Source organism: Ptiloglossa arizonensis, chromosome 10, assembly GCF_051014685.1.
Source record: "Ptiloglossa arizonensis isolate GNS036 chromosome 10, iyPtiAriz1_principal, whole genome shotgun sequence".
Classification (NCBI taxonomy): domain Eukaryota; kingdom Metazoa; phylum Arthropoda; class Insecta; order Hymenoptera; family Colletidae; genus Ptiloglossa; species Ptiloglossa arizonensis.
In genome coordinates this window covers 1,977,137-1,994,873 of record NC_135057.1, presented here as the reverse complement: position 1 = coordinate 1,994,873, position 17,737 = coordinate 1,977,137, and the positions used below count along the sequence as shown (strand labels likewise).

Here is a 17,737-nt window from a genome sequence, read left to right as displayed (position 1 = left end):
CAGAGATGCAGCGTCGCAGCATGGCTATTGTATAGCAGTATGCACGAACAGGTTCACCGGTATCCCGGCCACCCTGGACAACTGAACAGGTTAAACGCGCGTAATCGACACGTGAGTCTACACCGCATCAAAGAAACGTGACGAGTTATCGGCGACTGCCGCCTTGAACAACCGGCGTCGAGATAAAAGGCATTCTACATCGCGTCTCTGATAATTAATCGACCATCCTACCACGAAAATTACACGGATACGAGCCATTTCATCGTACACCCTTTCAGACGATTGTATCTGTGCGTACAGACACACAGCATCGCGGCACTGAACTTTCGCGAGTGACAGTTCTCTGTTTGATTTAACGGCTACACCCACGAGCCACGGCTAGTACTTTCACGGTTCGTCGTCCAAGTGTTCTGTAATATCAGATGCGCGAGGTTAGGCTTTTTACCGTTGCTATTGCCAGTTAATGACGCTGCCCGGTGTGAATTATGCAGCGCGTCCAACGTGCAACGTAATGCACGGTATATCGGTGCAATGGAATAGAGAAGAGGTATCGAGACTGAAACGAGTTGCTTTGGGATGCAAATATGTGGTCAACAGAAGTTACGTAGTAGGAAACACGTAAACCGCGCGTGAGAATCTCACACGTTTTTCGGGATAATTCGCGAGGTGCGGAACTGTAAGTGTAAAATACCGAAATTGTGATTTTTGTACGGTTTTGTGAAAAAAGTGTTACCACACTTGGCAAATGTATGTATTGGATTGTAAATTTAAATTTTACTTCAATTTATCCTCTTGGACAAATATTTCGTTCGAATTATTGTCTATTGCGGTCAATCGCGGTGTACTTTCAAATCTTTCTCCATTTTCAGTGATTATAAATTGCAAACGAGATTTTATGCAAAAATATATTAATATAAATTATAAATCGCAAACGATGCCTTTCTCTTTTTTCTTTCGATATTCTTGACGGTACAACTGAGAAAAGTGTTGGTACGGAATCTTTTACGCGAAGATTCTGAAAGTCGAGAGGCGTGCCGATGTATCCACTGTAAGGTAAAACTTCATTATTTTGTAAATACTTCAGTTTTACAAATTTTTGAATTTTATATTTAGCGGTTTCGAGCTTTGACATTTTATGAAATGAATATGGCAGCGTTGTATTCTAATCCTTCGATAAGACACTGTATAATTCTGCATCGACTGGTGCAGGATCTTTTTCTTACGTTTATGTAATAGTAATATATTTAAAAGTTGTTCGAACAACTTCTATTCGTTTTAAAATTGAAGCACAGTGTTGGCACTAGCACGTGGCATGCAATGCGATGTGCTCCGTGTGATTCTCTGAATAAAACATTGAAAATTGAGGAGCACACTTTAAGAGAATCTTCTAAAACTCCATATACTTACGTATAAGAGATCGAGGAACGAGTTATGACGAAATTTGCTAAACATCTTAATCCGAATTGAGTTGTTTTTGCACTCGATATCTCACAAATAAATTTAATGTAGGTATAAAGTCACGTTGATATTTATATCGATGCGTTCAAATTCTGAGAACGTATCGCTTTGTTCCATTAAATTTTATTTGCTCGAATTACCCGACCGTTTACTTCTGTTTACATTAAGTACGAATAGAGCCACAGTTGACCACAAAATGCAGAAGCGAAAGCATTGTAAGAAGCGTAGAGATTATATATTTTCTAAATTTTACGAATAAAAATTCATAATTATTATTGTCATATTTATTTATGTTTTGTAATTTTAAGCATATCCTATTTTTATAAATTCTTTCTTTCCTTTCTCAGATACTTGTAATTCTTTTGTTTTACCGATACTACAATTAACAAATACTTATTGTTACGAATATTAATAGCTGAAAACGTATTATAAACTACAGTGTATACCAAAATGATTAAAGTGTAATTATAATCATGAATTTTTATCCATAAAAGAAAAATTTCTTTGCGTCAATTTACTTTTCGACCGGTCGAAATGTAACAACAATTTTAAAAATGTATAATCGCTACACTTTCCGCAATGCTTTTTCTTCTATTCGTTGTGGTCAACTGTGACACTGTCCATACTTAATGTAAATAGAAGAAAACGGTCGGGCAGCTGAGGTATATATTATAATTGAACAACCTAATAATATATATAATATATACATATATATATATTGACGCGTTTAAATTCTAAAAAGGCGATGCTTTGTTTTCGTAGAATTATATTACACACACATATAATGGCATAATAATTAAGCTTACGATGCACAAGACGTCCGAAAAGTTTGGAACTGCATATACTCTTATCCAACACTTTTATCATTGTCATCAGACATTCTAAACACTTCGTACAATAAAGTATCAAGCGATATTAAGCATTCTTTGTTTTGACTTAGCAGTTTTGATACATATTCAATATCTCTCGTTCGTACTGATAACAATAAGACTAGAAATTCCTCAAACTTGTCGAACCTCGAAAGTAATTTTTATCGCAAAGTCACGACACGTTTGTCGGCTCGATTACTTTCAGTTCGTTAAGTAGTTTTCCTAAAAAGTTTACGGCTTTCACGGTCGGTCGATCTTATCACCGCGCGACGATATTTATCTTACTCCGAGTACAAGTTCTTTCCTCGACAATGAACTTCTTGCTAACGAACAACGGTTAACCCGATTCGCGCTGAACAGCTATAATTGAACAATCTAGGTCGAAGCCACGGTTAATTTCCTGGTCCCCGTGTCTCTTTTACCGTGTCAACGAGAGTCACGCCTACGTTTAACGCTTCCCACTTGCGTTTCGATCTTATCGAAAAGCTCGAGCACAGCCGTACGCTTCTATCAGGAATTCCCAACACCATCGTTACCGCAAAGAAGCTACCCTGGTATCGGGATAAAATCGCCGATGAAGAACGCAACCGCGATTCACGATAATCGATGAATGCCTCCGAGACAACGGCGATCATACTCGCTACCATCTTCGATCACGCGGACTACCATCTCGATCACCAGTTAAGCATCGCTTATTTCGACCAGTTATCCAGATCTCGTTTTCATTGCCCACTGTTCATTTATCGAACATCCTGCATCAATAACAGTTATTGCGTTATTGCACGCAACCGAATATTTTGCTTTCGGGTATTCCACTGTGTATATTGAAACTTGTTTAGAAGCAACGATACATCTATGAACGAAAAACTAGATCGATCCGATGATTGGTCGATCGATGAGAATAATGCAACATCTATCTTTCAGGAAATAAATGAAAAATTAAAAGGAACGGTGGTGAAGGATATTTATCGGTGACACGACTACACCTCCAGAATTGTAGCAAATATAATTGTTTAGTACAGAGCTTGTTATTCTATCCGAAATTCACACGATGGAAAAAAGGTAAACCTCGATAAAAAGTCCGAAGACACTTGGCTGTTAACACACACTATGCCATTCTATTATTTATCATGTTGATACACATACATTTACATTTGTAAGGTTTACGTTCGATTAAATCTTACCAAAGTTTAAAAAGAATTTCACTATACATTTTAAAATGACAAGTTAAGTCTCGAGTAAATAAAAATTATTATTACCAGAAATGTAGACGCGAAAAGATGTACATATTCAATGTATTAACGAGATATAGTGTTAACATCGATGGCAAGCAACTTGGACAGAGAACGAATGTTAAGATGAATCGGTTTCCTATTCTGATGGTTGAAAATTGTTTACAATTCTTAGGTCTGCAAGTATCTAAATTCGAAATCAAAAATAAAAATCTGTTCGTTGCGTCCATGATGTAACCCCAGCGACGCGAGCATTGAGAATAAAAAATACAGAGTTGTACAAAATTTTATTCGAATAAAATACGACGAATAAGATGACAATATATGGCACCCTATTGGCAAAGTTTGTTCGATTGGACGGTTAAATTTTATCGCGATATATATTCAATTTTATAATTGAAATTTTTACGTTTAAATTTGTGTTCGTTTATTGCGATATATTTAATTTTATCATTCGAATTCTCGTGGTTAAATTTGTATTCGTTTATTGCGATACATTCAATTTTATAATTCAAATTTTATTTTGCATTCAACGAGCAACGTATCGTAAGTTGCTCATCTTTCATTCGTTGTTCCGAAATTTCATACGAATAAACGATTTGCCGATTTATACAGGAGTATCGATTTGAAAATAAGCGGACCTCTCAGGGACCAATATTCTGACTCAGCCCGTATACATTTCCGTCCGCTCAGTTTCCCCAGACCGATGCTTCTCCGTCCCGAAAATCCCTAACGGGACAACCTCCAACCGCGTCAAAGCCACCAGTCACCCGTCCACGGCCAATGACTAATCCGCCTTCTCCAACGAGCAGTTTCCAGTTTCGAAAATAACGAGAGCCCGCGTCTCGGGGACGTGCTGCCCGCGACAAACTCCCGTGCACCGTGTCGCGGACGGCGTGGAAACGGATTGCGTGCGCATAAAAGCTCCGGAAAAGGAGTAGAGCCCCGAGTAGCATTGTGTTGTGTCTCGCCGGCAAACTGGCCTGTTTCTCTCCCTTTCTCTTTGCCCGCGTGCCGGAGACTTAAGCCCACCGCGAGTGACTGATGACGACAGAAATAACCCTGTTCCATCTTTCCGCCGACCGGCCGGCTGGCGCACGTGTCCACGTTCGTGAGTAAACCTACGCAACGCGCCGAGGAAGAGGACGCGACGTGAACAGAAGGAGACAACCCGGCATTGGCCAGACCGCGTGATTTGCATCGGACGACGGGACGCACCGAGGATGCGCCGCGCAGACGGGGACCAACATCCAAAAAACATCGACAAACCGATACCAGGGTTCCCATTTAAGGGAGCAGTATTTGCGACCGAATCTTAAAGGTTCCCTCCTAATTTGCTTTTTCTACCAAGTAATAATTGGATACGAATGGAAATTAGTAAACGTATATCTCGTCCAACGTGGTTTCACGAGTACATATTACTTTTTTTTCCAAATAATTTTCTTACCGTTACGTACTTGATTTTGAATGAATCGTTAATCCGGTGGACAAAGATCGAAAAGATTCAGTGTATTTCGATTAATCGTAATTACAAAAGGTTCTGTAATATTCTCGATATTAAATATTTAAGAAATCAATAAAATGTCAACGATGGTATAATCCATTTGCTAAGAATAAAATAGAGGAGTCGATGCTATTCAAGAGGAGTCGCGTGTAATATTTGAAAAGAGTTATATTAGGATTCTGTCGATCAGTGTTGAAAAGAAATGTTAGCGTACCTATAAATATTGAAATTTGTTTCCGAATTTTTAAGAATACCTATGAAATTTAGTGCCACATCTTGGCCACTTGTTTCGAACTGAATGTGTTTTTCGTGATCACGTTATATACGATGTCTACTGCCATCGTAGGTAGCCACGATGAGTAGATAAAAGCGTGATTAAACTTGTTCGACAGGTTACCGAGCTCCTGCATCAGTCTATACGAAGCATTAACATTTATTATATCAAACGGTTACGAAATCTTATCCATATGATCAATCGCACGAATTACTGCTCCATATCATATTATAATCTTCGAAACCGTCGCGACACAATCATTTTCCGTTCCATTAGTTACACCAATGTTTGTGTACATATCTGATGTTTCTTTTGCACCTTCTCGTAACAATTCCCGAAGTCTAAGTTGAATGTGAATCAGGTTCCATTAGTTACACCAATGTTTATATATCCGATGCACCTTCTACATTTTTTCGTAACAATTTTAGAAGTCTGCTACGTTCAACGTATACAACACGACAATTAAAAAAGCAGTATAAATTCATCCTTATATTGCTTTATTTGTAAATCCAATTTACAATTTCTACTATTACCTTGTTATTAAATTTATTTATACAAAACAATATCGTGGAAATTAATTTTTGTGGTAAATTCTACTAACATTTTTTATGGTTTTATTTTCAACAGAATACGTATGTCACTTCCCTAGCCAATAGAAACAAGAATGATGTTCAAGGATTTTTTTCTTTTAGTAGTTATCGTTTGAGTTATATTTGTTTGAAAATTCTTTTTATTTTTTGTCTACGTATAAATCCTAAGTGCTGAAATTTATTGCCCACGTATCAATGTATCATCAAAAGCAATATATATGATTTCGAGAAAAATTGAAAGAAATACGATCTTTGGTACATTTCTGAACGAATATTGAGATCGCTAGATGAGTCGCAACGAAATAAAATAACGTAAAATAGTCCATCTAGCCGAAAACCGAAAATAGAGAAACAGCAACGGTCGAAAAGCTACAAAATTTACGAATCCACGAAAAAGCTTATTTTCATCTACGACGATTCCAACTCCGTGAATTACCGCAAGACGCGGTGGACTGAATCATCAAAAATACTAATGGCACTGAAATATACCAGGTTATAAGCGTAGGATACGAGATCGAGAGTACTATGACTCACGGTTACGGTTCGTTTAACTTGTTACGCGCTCATTGTCCTACAAGACATTGTTCTGTACAGATCGAATCGATCAGAAAAACAGGCGTGGAAAAGAAAAACGTTTCAAGGAATCTGGTACTCGATGTTTTTCTTGGAAGAGTTCATGCACGAAAAAGGAAAACCGTGCGAGGCCCGATTCGGTCTCGAAGGGTTCGGGCCTCGAGAAGCCACTTTTTCGTGTCCACGATAACGTGTTTACAAAATATCCTGCAGAGGGTTGACTCACATGCCGATGAACCACGAATGGGCTAGCACGGTGGTCCTTATGACTAATAGTCTCGCTGCCTATGAGTTGTTCGGTTCGTGTTCCACTGTTCGGTGTCCTCCTCCAGAAGAAGAGAGACCGGGTGGAACGAAAGAAAACAAGACGCTCACCAGCCATTGACCGACGCGACGCGACGCGACGTCCCGAATTCGAGGATCCCTCACTGACGTAATCTTACACCTAAAACGTGAAAGGGAGACTAGGACGTGACGAAGCACTCGGAGTTTGTCCATTAAGTTATCGTACCTGAAGCGAGGGGACACAGTGTTATCGTGTCACGCGAGCTCAAACGATGTTACGGTGTATCAGAAAGCTACCACGAGTAACTACCAGTGGTGACATCGATGCTATTGTGTTGTCTCACTCATTATGTTTTAAGAGTTACCGTTACGTTCTTGTTACATTCGGTTACTCCCACATGTTCGGATGTATATCGACACATTATTTGTAGAAACAGAATGCTGGTTTTAATATTTTACCGTGACAAATTGTATTTTTTCAAAACCGATACGTATTGGATACAACAATCGTGTGGTATTCAAATTAATTTTTATACCGGTAAACAATCTTTTCCGAATATTCTACAAGTAGGATACTGGTACTTAACGAATTGGTATGAAAAGTAAAATAAAAAGAACATTCTGTTGTACTTTTACTCGCAAATAAGATCAAAGAGAGGAAATTGAATGGGTACAACTAAGAAATAAGGTAACATGTATTTTATAAAGTGTTCGAAACAGAAACGTATACAACCGAAGCAACAAAGGTATGTTGTGGAATATTTGGAAATATTTCCATCGTTTCCATCGATGAATAAAATTCGATGTAGTCGTGAATACGAGTGACTTAAGACGAGGAAATCATTTTCGCGCGATTAAACCTTTGTAAGCTCGATCGTAAATCTATGGAAGAACAAACCGACACGAATAGTTTCATCATCTAATGATAGATCGCGTAAATACGAAAAATCTGCCATCGACACAGTGTTGCAACTGTAATCACTCATAAATAATGCAATAAATCACGTGTAAATAACATTGTCAGTCCGTGGAATAATATGCTGACGCGTAAGGATATGCTGTAAGCCAATGCACCGCGATACTTTATTGTTTCGTTATACTACACGTCATCTCTAGCTACCGTAAAACCCACTCGCTTTTAACTATCGGCGCTCCCATGCATTCATATGAATGAAAGTCATGAAAGTTCCGGGCTGGGGATGTGCGTAAGTCAAGATGGTGAACCCGTTTTATCGACTCTTAATAACCGCTGCGTACACTCCTGTTCATAAGTCACTCACTAAATATAGAATAAGAATGAATTGACATTACGAAATCACACCAACACCGGCTAATCCTTTGCATCGTATAAGAAATATAAATCACAGTGCGCTTCAAGAGTGTTACCAAAAAATTAGCGAACAATCTGTGAAAATAGTCGCTGAAACTAATCGTGGTATTGGTTCTAAGTTTCTTAGTACTTCTGGGCTATTTTCGTTCCAATTCTTTCTAGAATATTCTCCGCAAATCCTTTTGTGATTCTAGATGCGTGTATCTTGGAAACTTTTTCACACATACGATTCTATTTGTTGAATATTTAAACGAAAGGCGAAGAACCTTTCGACATTGAAAGAGTGCATGTCGCTTCACAAATTCCTTGCGAGTACACGAGTACTGTAAATTTTAACAAAATTATGAAGAGAGAAGAAATATAAATTGGCATCTTTTCAGGAGTTGTGTTCTATCTACGGATTAAATAAAAAAAAAGGATGATATATTAACCATAAAACTATAGGTAGATCGATGAAAGCTACTTTTGAGTATTATGCGTTAAAAATAGCGATTATTTTATTTTCATCGATTAAAATAAACGTCCTTTGAGAATGTATAATTTATAAACGATAAGTATACGTAATTAACAAAATATGTGAGAAAGCTGTATGGAATGATTCAAAAGGCCTGTAAAAGCTATAAATTCCCCATCTCTCGCTTAAATTGTATAATAATTTTAAATATATACGTGTAACAGAGCAAGGCAATAAGATCACTTCGAAAAATCGTATCTATCTGTATCTCAATTTGTATTTATTTCCAAAATTGGACAGCACGTGCCCCTGATGATTTATGGTCGGCAGTGTATATCATTAACCGAAGCAGTGGCTAAAGGCTTGATAAAAGGAGAAGTAGAAAATAGAACGGTGAACTTATTTCTAGTAGTTACGGTGCCGTGATATTTAAGTACGTAAAATGAATATGCAATATATACCATATTGTCTTCAGACCTGGTAATGTTTATAAAAAGCTTTCATGGATATTTGTTACACTTACTTATACGTAAGATTTTTTGCAATTGTAAACTTCACCATTTTTTCTTCAATAATAGGATTGCAAATAACGTTGAATGATATTTGTATTTTTACCAAGATTCAATATCAATTTTTAATACATTTTTTGTAAGAATTCATAATTTCAATTTTTTAAAATAATAATTTTTACGAAAAACGTAAACAGTTTCTTTTAACTATACCGATTTAATATTATTTAAGCCAAGAAAGGGATAAAACTCTTAACGAATACTTAAAAATTAGGGAAAATTATTAAGTGATTTTATACGGTTCTTCGTTTATCATATGAGCCTATATATAATATATCTATGTAAATTGTTAAATCATTTTTTTAACAAAAAATGAAAGAGGCATTTCGGAATAGGTTGAAATTAGATTCCTCGTTGATGCTTAACAATAAATAGTTCTCTGTATATCTATCAGAAATAAAATACAAAACTAATTGGAATCAAAATAACAAAAACAAGTAGGGAAGCAATTAAACCATAAATAACTAAATCGCTACACGAAGTAATATAAGCAGTACATACTTGTATTTCCTTGAATACCGAGAAGCTGTGTTAATAATCAGACATATCGAAAAAGAATTACAGAGAAATCTGTATCGAATAACACGCATGTACATTTTACAGAATTTCATAGAAATTCATAAGAATACCATAACAATCACTTTACCAATTTCATAACTCCCCGTAGTAGGTAACGCTTTTAATTTTACGAGCTCTTCACGTCTCCATACACCAAGTCTAGCAATACAGCCGAATAATTTACATCGAACCCCGTTCATTAAAAAGTAAAATTAACAACGATCTATTCTCTTTCCGCTTGAACGTCGAACCTACATACCACCTCCGATATTCAAATAAAATACATAAATAATCATCTTTACGTTTCGAGTTGTCAAACTACATTCAACGCCCGTTACGAAACGTTTCATTGAGCAGTAAAGCGTTCCGTGCGAGCAGGCGTACCATTCGCGCGGGCCTGGATGCGAGTCGTCAATGAAAATGCAATCTCGTAAACGTGCGCCGATCCCGCGGTGCGAGTGTCACGCGACCGAGCGCCCGTAAAATCCAAACCGAGCCTACTTTACACGCCGATCTACACACACACACACACACACACACACACACACACACACACACACACACACACACACACACACACACACACACACACACACACACACACACCGCGATTCGCCGATGCAAAATGCCGTATGCCTACCCACTGCTGTCTGCTATGTTAATTACCAGACAATGGCGCCGCCAGGACGAACCGCTATCGGGGACGTTTCACCGCAGACACGTCTCCAACGGAGGCGTCCGATTACCTATCTACGATCGATCTTAACGAACCGAGAACTCTTACCGAGAATATCACTCAATACGTATCATACTGGGTGTTCCGTTCGAAACAGGACGCTTGAAGGGGTATTCGTTTTTGTTTGTTTCGATCGGTAAAAATCGCTTCTTTTTTTACACTTTCTATAACGCCTGGAATATACGTATGTACGTGTTAAATATTATACCGAAATTCGAAAAAGCGTATAAAAATAGTATCATATATTTTTACGTGTTTTTTTTTTGCGTTTTTGTTCATAAATCGATAGATACAGATTAAGTAGTAGAGGCGCGTTTTTCTCGAAATTATTTTTTAGAAAATAATGTCCGTGATGTCTGAAAAAATTATTGTTCGACTGACTTGAAATTTTATTCACACGTTCTATAAACATCCTTTAAAAACATAACTTCGTTGATTAAAAATGATTTTAAACTACTATTTCTAATCGACAGAATGGATGTTATTATGACAGACACGAAGCAACGCAAATGTAAACACGGTTTGTGTTCCAGCTTGTAACTTTTTAAATATTAATATTTTTGCTATGTAAAAATTTGCGTATCTTCTCCAAAGATGTTACGGGCAAAATTATTGACGTGCAAAATAAAATTTCCTATGAATCCATTCCTAATACGCTCAATTTTTGAACGTACGTTTAACGAAACTTTTCGTTTTCTCTCGAGCATACATTTTATTTATACCCTATATTTGATTCTAATCCCTTGAAAGAATGTTCAAGAAGATTTATTGAAAAGAAATGTAGAAATCATTTTGCTCCTACAAAGAATTACTGCCCGCTTTCCTTTGAGCTCCATAATTGGATTCCTAACGTTGATGTAGGTTTAATACGATCTATGTGGAAATAGTTTGATTTATAGTATTTACGAAGGAGTCGATAGAGCTTTTCTCTTTTCTGTTTGTAGCGATTGTACTTGAGGTTAGTGTTGATTTTCTATGTTAGTCTCCATTTCAAATCTATGTTTACGTATACGAATATTTCGTTGTTTTTTTTAAGATATTTTACCAAAATCGTGCAATACAAACGATTCAATCTAAAGACACGATACTTATCCGTAAGATAGTTTGGTATTTATACGTGTTAGAGTATTTAAAAGTCACTAATTGCGACATTTCTGATTATAGATATTAACTATTTATACATCATACTCTTTTCTGAAACATTCTTATCGTGTACTATGGTAGGCGTGTGTGCCTAATGCGAGACCGCGTAACCGTCGATCGCTCCAGTTCTCGCGAGAGAAACGTTTATACATTAAAGTATTAAACGTTCAAAGAGTGTATATAAACAATATCGAAGATTATTAATTGCACTCTGTAACCATCAACAATACGTTCCAAACAAAATCATACAAATTTCCTGAAAATATAAACTGTTAAATAACCTTAACAAAACTAAAACTGATCGTCAATAACGATCAGTAGATGCAATTATAAATATAAATTCATCAAGATCTAAAGACACAGTTTCAAGCATTTAACGTACCGCGTAAAACATCGACAAACAGAGGCAAACAGTTTGAATCTATCTGATCTATTTCCAGAAAACGAAAAGCAATGTAGGATACATTGGTATGTGTTGTATGCTGATCACTTTTCCATATTATGTAGATCGATAAACGTTAAACTCTGCAATGTATCGAGTGTCAAAGATTTGGTATGCTGAAAAAGCATTCAAAGAAGATGTAATCACCGTATGATCAAAATACGTGAACAATACAGAAATCATATGTAAACTTTTCAAAATTCTAATCAATTTTATGCTCCATTGAATATATCCAACTAATATTCCGAGTAATAGTATCGGTCCATGTAAAATACAAACACCGAAAGTTTAACAACACAGATCGCAAGTATCACATTCGTAAATTTGCCTACACCTTGCTAAACTCGCTTTAATCTTTAGAAAATAAATTTTAGCAAAGCAAAAGTACAAATAATTGTAGAAATATTTGGCGATAACCTAACTTACATTAACATCTCATCGTGTTTAAGACTGGTTTGTCAGATCGTTGCGCTGATGAGTCTACCAATCTCGGAATAGGTACGTTTCGAAGAGATATTGCTTTCAAGTTAAACTCGTAACATTAGTTCGTAATTATTGATCGTTTTAATCGGCTCTATCACGGACGAATAACTCAGATTCAGAAAGTTCTTCGAGCAATAAATCGAAGCACACAGTAGGACTCCTCGAAAAATATTTAACTCGCGGTGCGTTAAATTGTACAAACGATGACAAACAGAGTGAGACCAAGTGTGCTTCAAGGAGGGATTCGTGATCATGAGAAATTCGTCTTTCCAAACGTCTGCGATTATCAAAGTTTTTCTTTCTCATTCTTGGACATCGACTACGAGATCTTAACCACGACCGGCTCGTTTTTACAGACAGCCTATTGACAGTGAAAAGAAGTGGCTGCGACCACTCGAGACTGACAAAGTCAATTTCCTCCATTCAAAGTGCCCGGACCTGTACACTATCATCGAGCAACTTGAAACGCTTTTGTGCGCAGCGCAACGTTAATGTATTCCGATGTTTATTAAAGGTAATTTGTCGGCGTAGGCGTGTAAATACGTATGTCACATACCGCTCCCGAGTTTCGGTTTGATGGTGTCGCTGCTGTGTTATTATGACACACGGTGATTTAAGGTAAATTTAAATATGCATTGCTCGTTCCATATGTAAAGACAATAAAAGAGATTTGTAACGACAATTCGTTTCGAATAAAGATGAAAGAAGCGCCAGTATATTAAATGTAAGAAGTTATTAATTATTTATGCGTTTCATGTTCGTATACAATTTATAAATATTAGAAGCGATATGTTCCATTTCTATTAAAAAATTGTGAACCGTTTCAACAGTGGATTTTTAATATCGTGCAAAATTTATCAATTAAAATGTCCCAATGATAAATAAATGCCGCATACAATTTCAATAAAAAAAAATACTCGGATATTTAACGAAACATATGAAATGTTCTGTTTGTTATCGATTGTTGTTATTAATTGATTTGAAAAAGAACTTATCCGTACTATCGCAAATGCAGTGGAGCTATCATCGATCAGCTTTCACATTACAATTCACTTTACAAAGTGCAAACGTAAGCACGCATTTGTTGTAGTATGGGCAAATTTTCTCGAAGCTTTGTATATCTTTGAAATTAAAACCAATTTAAACCACGTAAAAATATAAACAACTTTAGATACCTACATTATTAGTTGGATAAAAATTAGAATCGAATTATTGTTCAAACTGAATGAATAAAAAGCTTATCCAAATGAACCTCGTCCGACTAAACATTGCAAATAAATAGTTGTGCAAAGTTTTTATTCCTCGTTCATTTACCGAATGAAATTTAACCCATCTCTTGCGGAGATAAATCATTCACACGAATCATCGTTCAAAAGTGACGATCCGGAAAAGCTAAAAGCAACGATAACCAAAAATAAATCCCATCCTGTCAGTTACGCAAATAGCATTTCACGCTGAAGTTTCGAAACTAATATCTCGTTCAAATGTAACGATCTTGCGAAAGTAAGATCGGAAGCAGAATTTTCGAAATACACGTGTTCTCCCCGTACGAATTTCTTCCACGATGGGATTGCAACGTGCCGTCATTGATCAACGATGTAGACGCATGCCCTTTTTCAATCGCGGCGAGGAATCTCTTTCTAATTAAATCATTAAAATCGTGTTACACGGGGCACTTTTATGTCACCCGGCCCCGAGACGATTATCGCCATCAATATTGTCGTCAAACGTTACCGGCGCGATTGAAGTTATTTATATCCGTGTCCAGTTCCCGCGCGACAGCTGATTTACGCGCTGTATCCGAGATACAGGTGCGTTTGCGCCGCGAGAAATCGATTATCGTCTCGGGAAGTCGTGTAAGTGGCATCCCGCGGCGAATATCGGGCCGAAAATGAAAACCTGTCCGTGAGAGATAATTAATGCTGCCCAGTCGCCAAACCGTTCGTTCGATTAATCAGCCTCGCTCCCCGCAAGATTAACGAGGCGCAATATTAATGGTCACGCCGCTCGTAGCGGTCGCTAGAGAATTCACGGGCCCGCACCGCGAGAACGAAAGAATCAATAGCCACCATGCCACGCGAAGATGGTTTTGTATCCCGTGAGAGATGGATTTACGCTAGGACAAATAAACCGTTAAGGATCGGTAGCTCTTCGTTCCGATTTCGCTCGGTTCGGCTGTTTAGATCGTCGTCACCGGCGCTGAGAGGTATTTAATTATTGTAGTAGCGGTTAAATAGAAACTCGAAGATTGATCGTTTCTGCGTTCGGGTAATTTTAAAATCGAGCGATGATAAATGATATGTGCACTCACTTCAGTTCTCTGAATTGGAAGTAGGAAGTGGCGGCAAGCGATTTATGCGTTGGCAGAATTTTTTATAAAGCTGAAAAACGGCGATGAATGTTGTGCATCGTGAGCAAGGACAGAGAAAAAATACACATCGAGATCGAGGATCACGAGATGATTTTGAAGGTATATCTCGAAAGCAATGTACCTTTTTTAGATTTGGAAATCAAATTTGGGCAAATTTGATCTACTTCTTTGCATTTGTATTAATACGCGAGGAAAAAAGACGGTACAAATGTAAAAGTTGCGTAATTTTTTATAACGAAATTTAGTTCGTGCGCACGATGACACAATGCTTAGAATATATTCGGATGATTTTGATATTTGTATACTTTTGGTAATACCGAATTTAAATCAATTTTAATCGAAACAATTTCTGATTATTCAAAAATAACGAAGCGAGTGTAAAAAGTAATGTTCAATGAATTGTACAAAATATGCTAATCGAATAAACTAACTTATGTCAAAATGATCGAATTATTATTATCTAAACAATGTGTTACGCAAACGATATTTGAAATTACTAAGAGTCGATAGGTTTACAATTTTAATTTGTTTCGCAGATTTCTTACATTCAACGATTTACTGGTCAAACTCATTTTTAGATGTATAATTTATAGTCTAATCTATTACCGTGACAGGTTCAAACTTAAATTGGCGGAAACATTTGTTTCTTTACACCGTTTCAATCGGCCTGCGCGATTTACCGTAGTGGATTAAAGTAGCTGCATGTGTAACACCAATAAAACGTTTCCTTCTTCACGCTGCACGTAAGTTCGCATAAAAGACCTCATACGTGTAATGCGAATGCCGCAAAACTACCGAGCACACGTGTCTCCACGACCAATCGTAACAAACTCGAAACAGTATGACGATCTCGCGTAAACTATATACACAGTGGGCCGTCAAAGCCAACAATGGTGATAGTAAAGCTGTGCAAAAGTTACTTCCTGTTTTGGTGACCTCTCGTTAAGCATGCGAATTTTGTCTAAACTATATTCTGCACTTTATGACTCGTTAATTATATTAAGACTTATGCGTTGGGTGAAGTGAAATATACTTTCATCGATACATTCGTTATAAAGAAATTTTTTTATCGTGTAATCGATAATTTTCAAAGATTTTATACTTCGTTCTTAAATCTATACATGGTTTGCTTACATTGGCTATCTTCACCTTGTCAAAAATTTAAACAATTTATAAATAAAATTTGTGCACGATACACGACTTCGATAATAATTATGCTCTCGTATTGTTAAAAAGAATTCAACGAAAATTATTACAAATTTTCACAAATTTTAATCGATTTCTATTATACATTAAACTGTTATACATATTTGAAAATGTTCTCGATTGAATATTTTTGTAGATAAAAAATATATCTTTAAAGGTATAATGAAATTTGCTTTTCAAACTCCGTGTATGTTGCAAAAATGGTAAAAGTAACGGTTTTAACATCGTTTGAGTGTTTTAAATGATTCCTTAACTCTGAAATAGAAAGCATTCTTCTGTATAACTTTGATGTAAAACTTGAATCTTTCGAATCGTTTGCAGTAACGGATAGCGTACAGAGTGTGGGAGAGTGATGTAATTTACAGAAAAGGAAAACCGCGAAACAAAAGTGAATTCACGGTAATTGCATTCCTCGGGTAATCGAGTACGTGCACTGTGTGACAATCATCTTGTATTCCCATTTTTTTCCACATTATGCGTGTGTGAGAATTTATCAGACACGATACAAGTACTAAGGTTCCGCTTTCTAGGGCAAGTGTTTCTCAGGCTGATAAATCATGCTCCCTTACAATTTTTCTACGAAGAAATTACTCACAGAAGCGATAACCATAATGATGTCTCAAGAGGCCATCAACGTTTTAACAAGAACATAAATGTTCACACTTCTAATTATCTGCAGCTGTAAAACAGTATCCTAAGGATTATTTAAGAAGCCTGAACTTTAAACACTGTTCGCTATCGTTTATTAAAGGAACTAGCAGTTTATTAGCGTTAAAAAATATACAGTAAACGTAATTATTATTGGAACATTGGACATTATTCTTTTATCATAAATTAAATAATTTTTCGATACAATATACTGAATTACTCCTGAACTGGAAATATTTTTTATTCCATTATTCAAATTCCATTGACATCTCGCACTCGTTGATCGTATTTGTGTTTATATCGATGTTACGTTCACAATTTTATTATACGAAAACCAGTTACGCTATTGATCTCAACTTTTGCGGTAGAAAATATATTATGTATTATATTCTCCTGTAAGTGACAAAATTTTAAGTTCTCTGTGTTAAACACTATCATTTGTTTCTAAAGCCTACTGTCGCAAAGTTGATGGTTGGTTAAAATATTGGCCGACTAACAGTGTTATATATATTTAAAAAAATTGTGCAAAATATCTTGTGAATATAGGCGTATAGAATTGTAAAAATTCCTCACGTACAACAATTATTTTTTTCTCTTTTGTTTAAAATAATTGAGTAGTTCGTGAATACAATAATATGTACAAGTACATCGCTAAAAATATTAATACGTAAATATTATAATTTTAAATGCGATAATATTTAACAAAATTATGAAACTTATTAATAGTAGTACTGGAAATATTAATATACTAGTATTCTATTTTTAATTCTATTCTTGGGAACAGTCTATCGATCATTTTCGCTTACTTTCTCCGACGTAATGCTGGACTTAACCTAGTAATTAAATGTACAAGTTAATGTACCCATAAAACCAGGCGGTAAAGTTAACTTCCAATATATTTTTCATTTTATTACCTACGTTTTTATTATTTCGATTGTATTTATTATGATTACCAGGGCGAATTCAACCGCTATTATAATACTGTCTACGAGATCAACGAGAATTATTTAAT

At 36.2% G+C, this 17,737-nt stretch overlaps 1 protein-coding gene across 1 annotated transcript in view; it reads right to left on the bottom strand.

The window, feature by feature from the left end:
- Nucleotides 1-17,737, bottom strand: part of LOC143152330 (laminin subunit alpha-1-like) — a 139,122-nt gene that overhangs the window by 80,754 nt on the left and 40,631 nt on the right. The window lies entirely within an intron of this gene.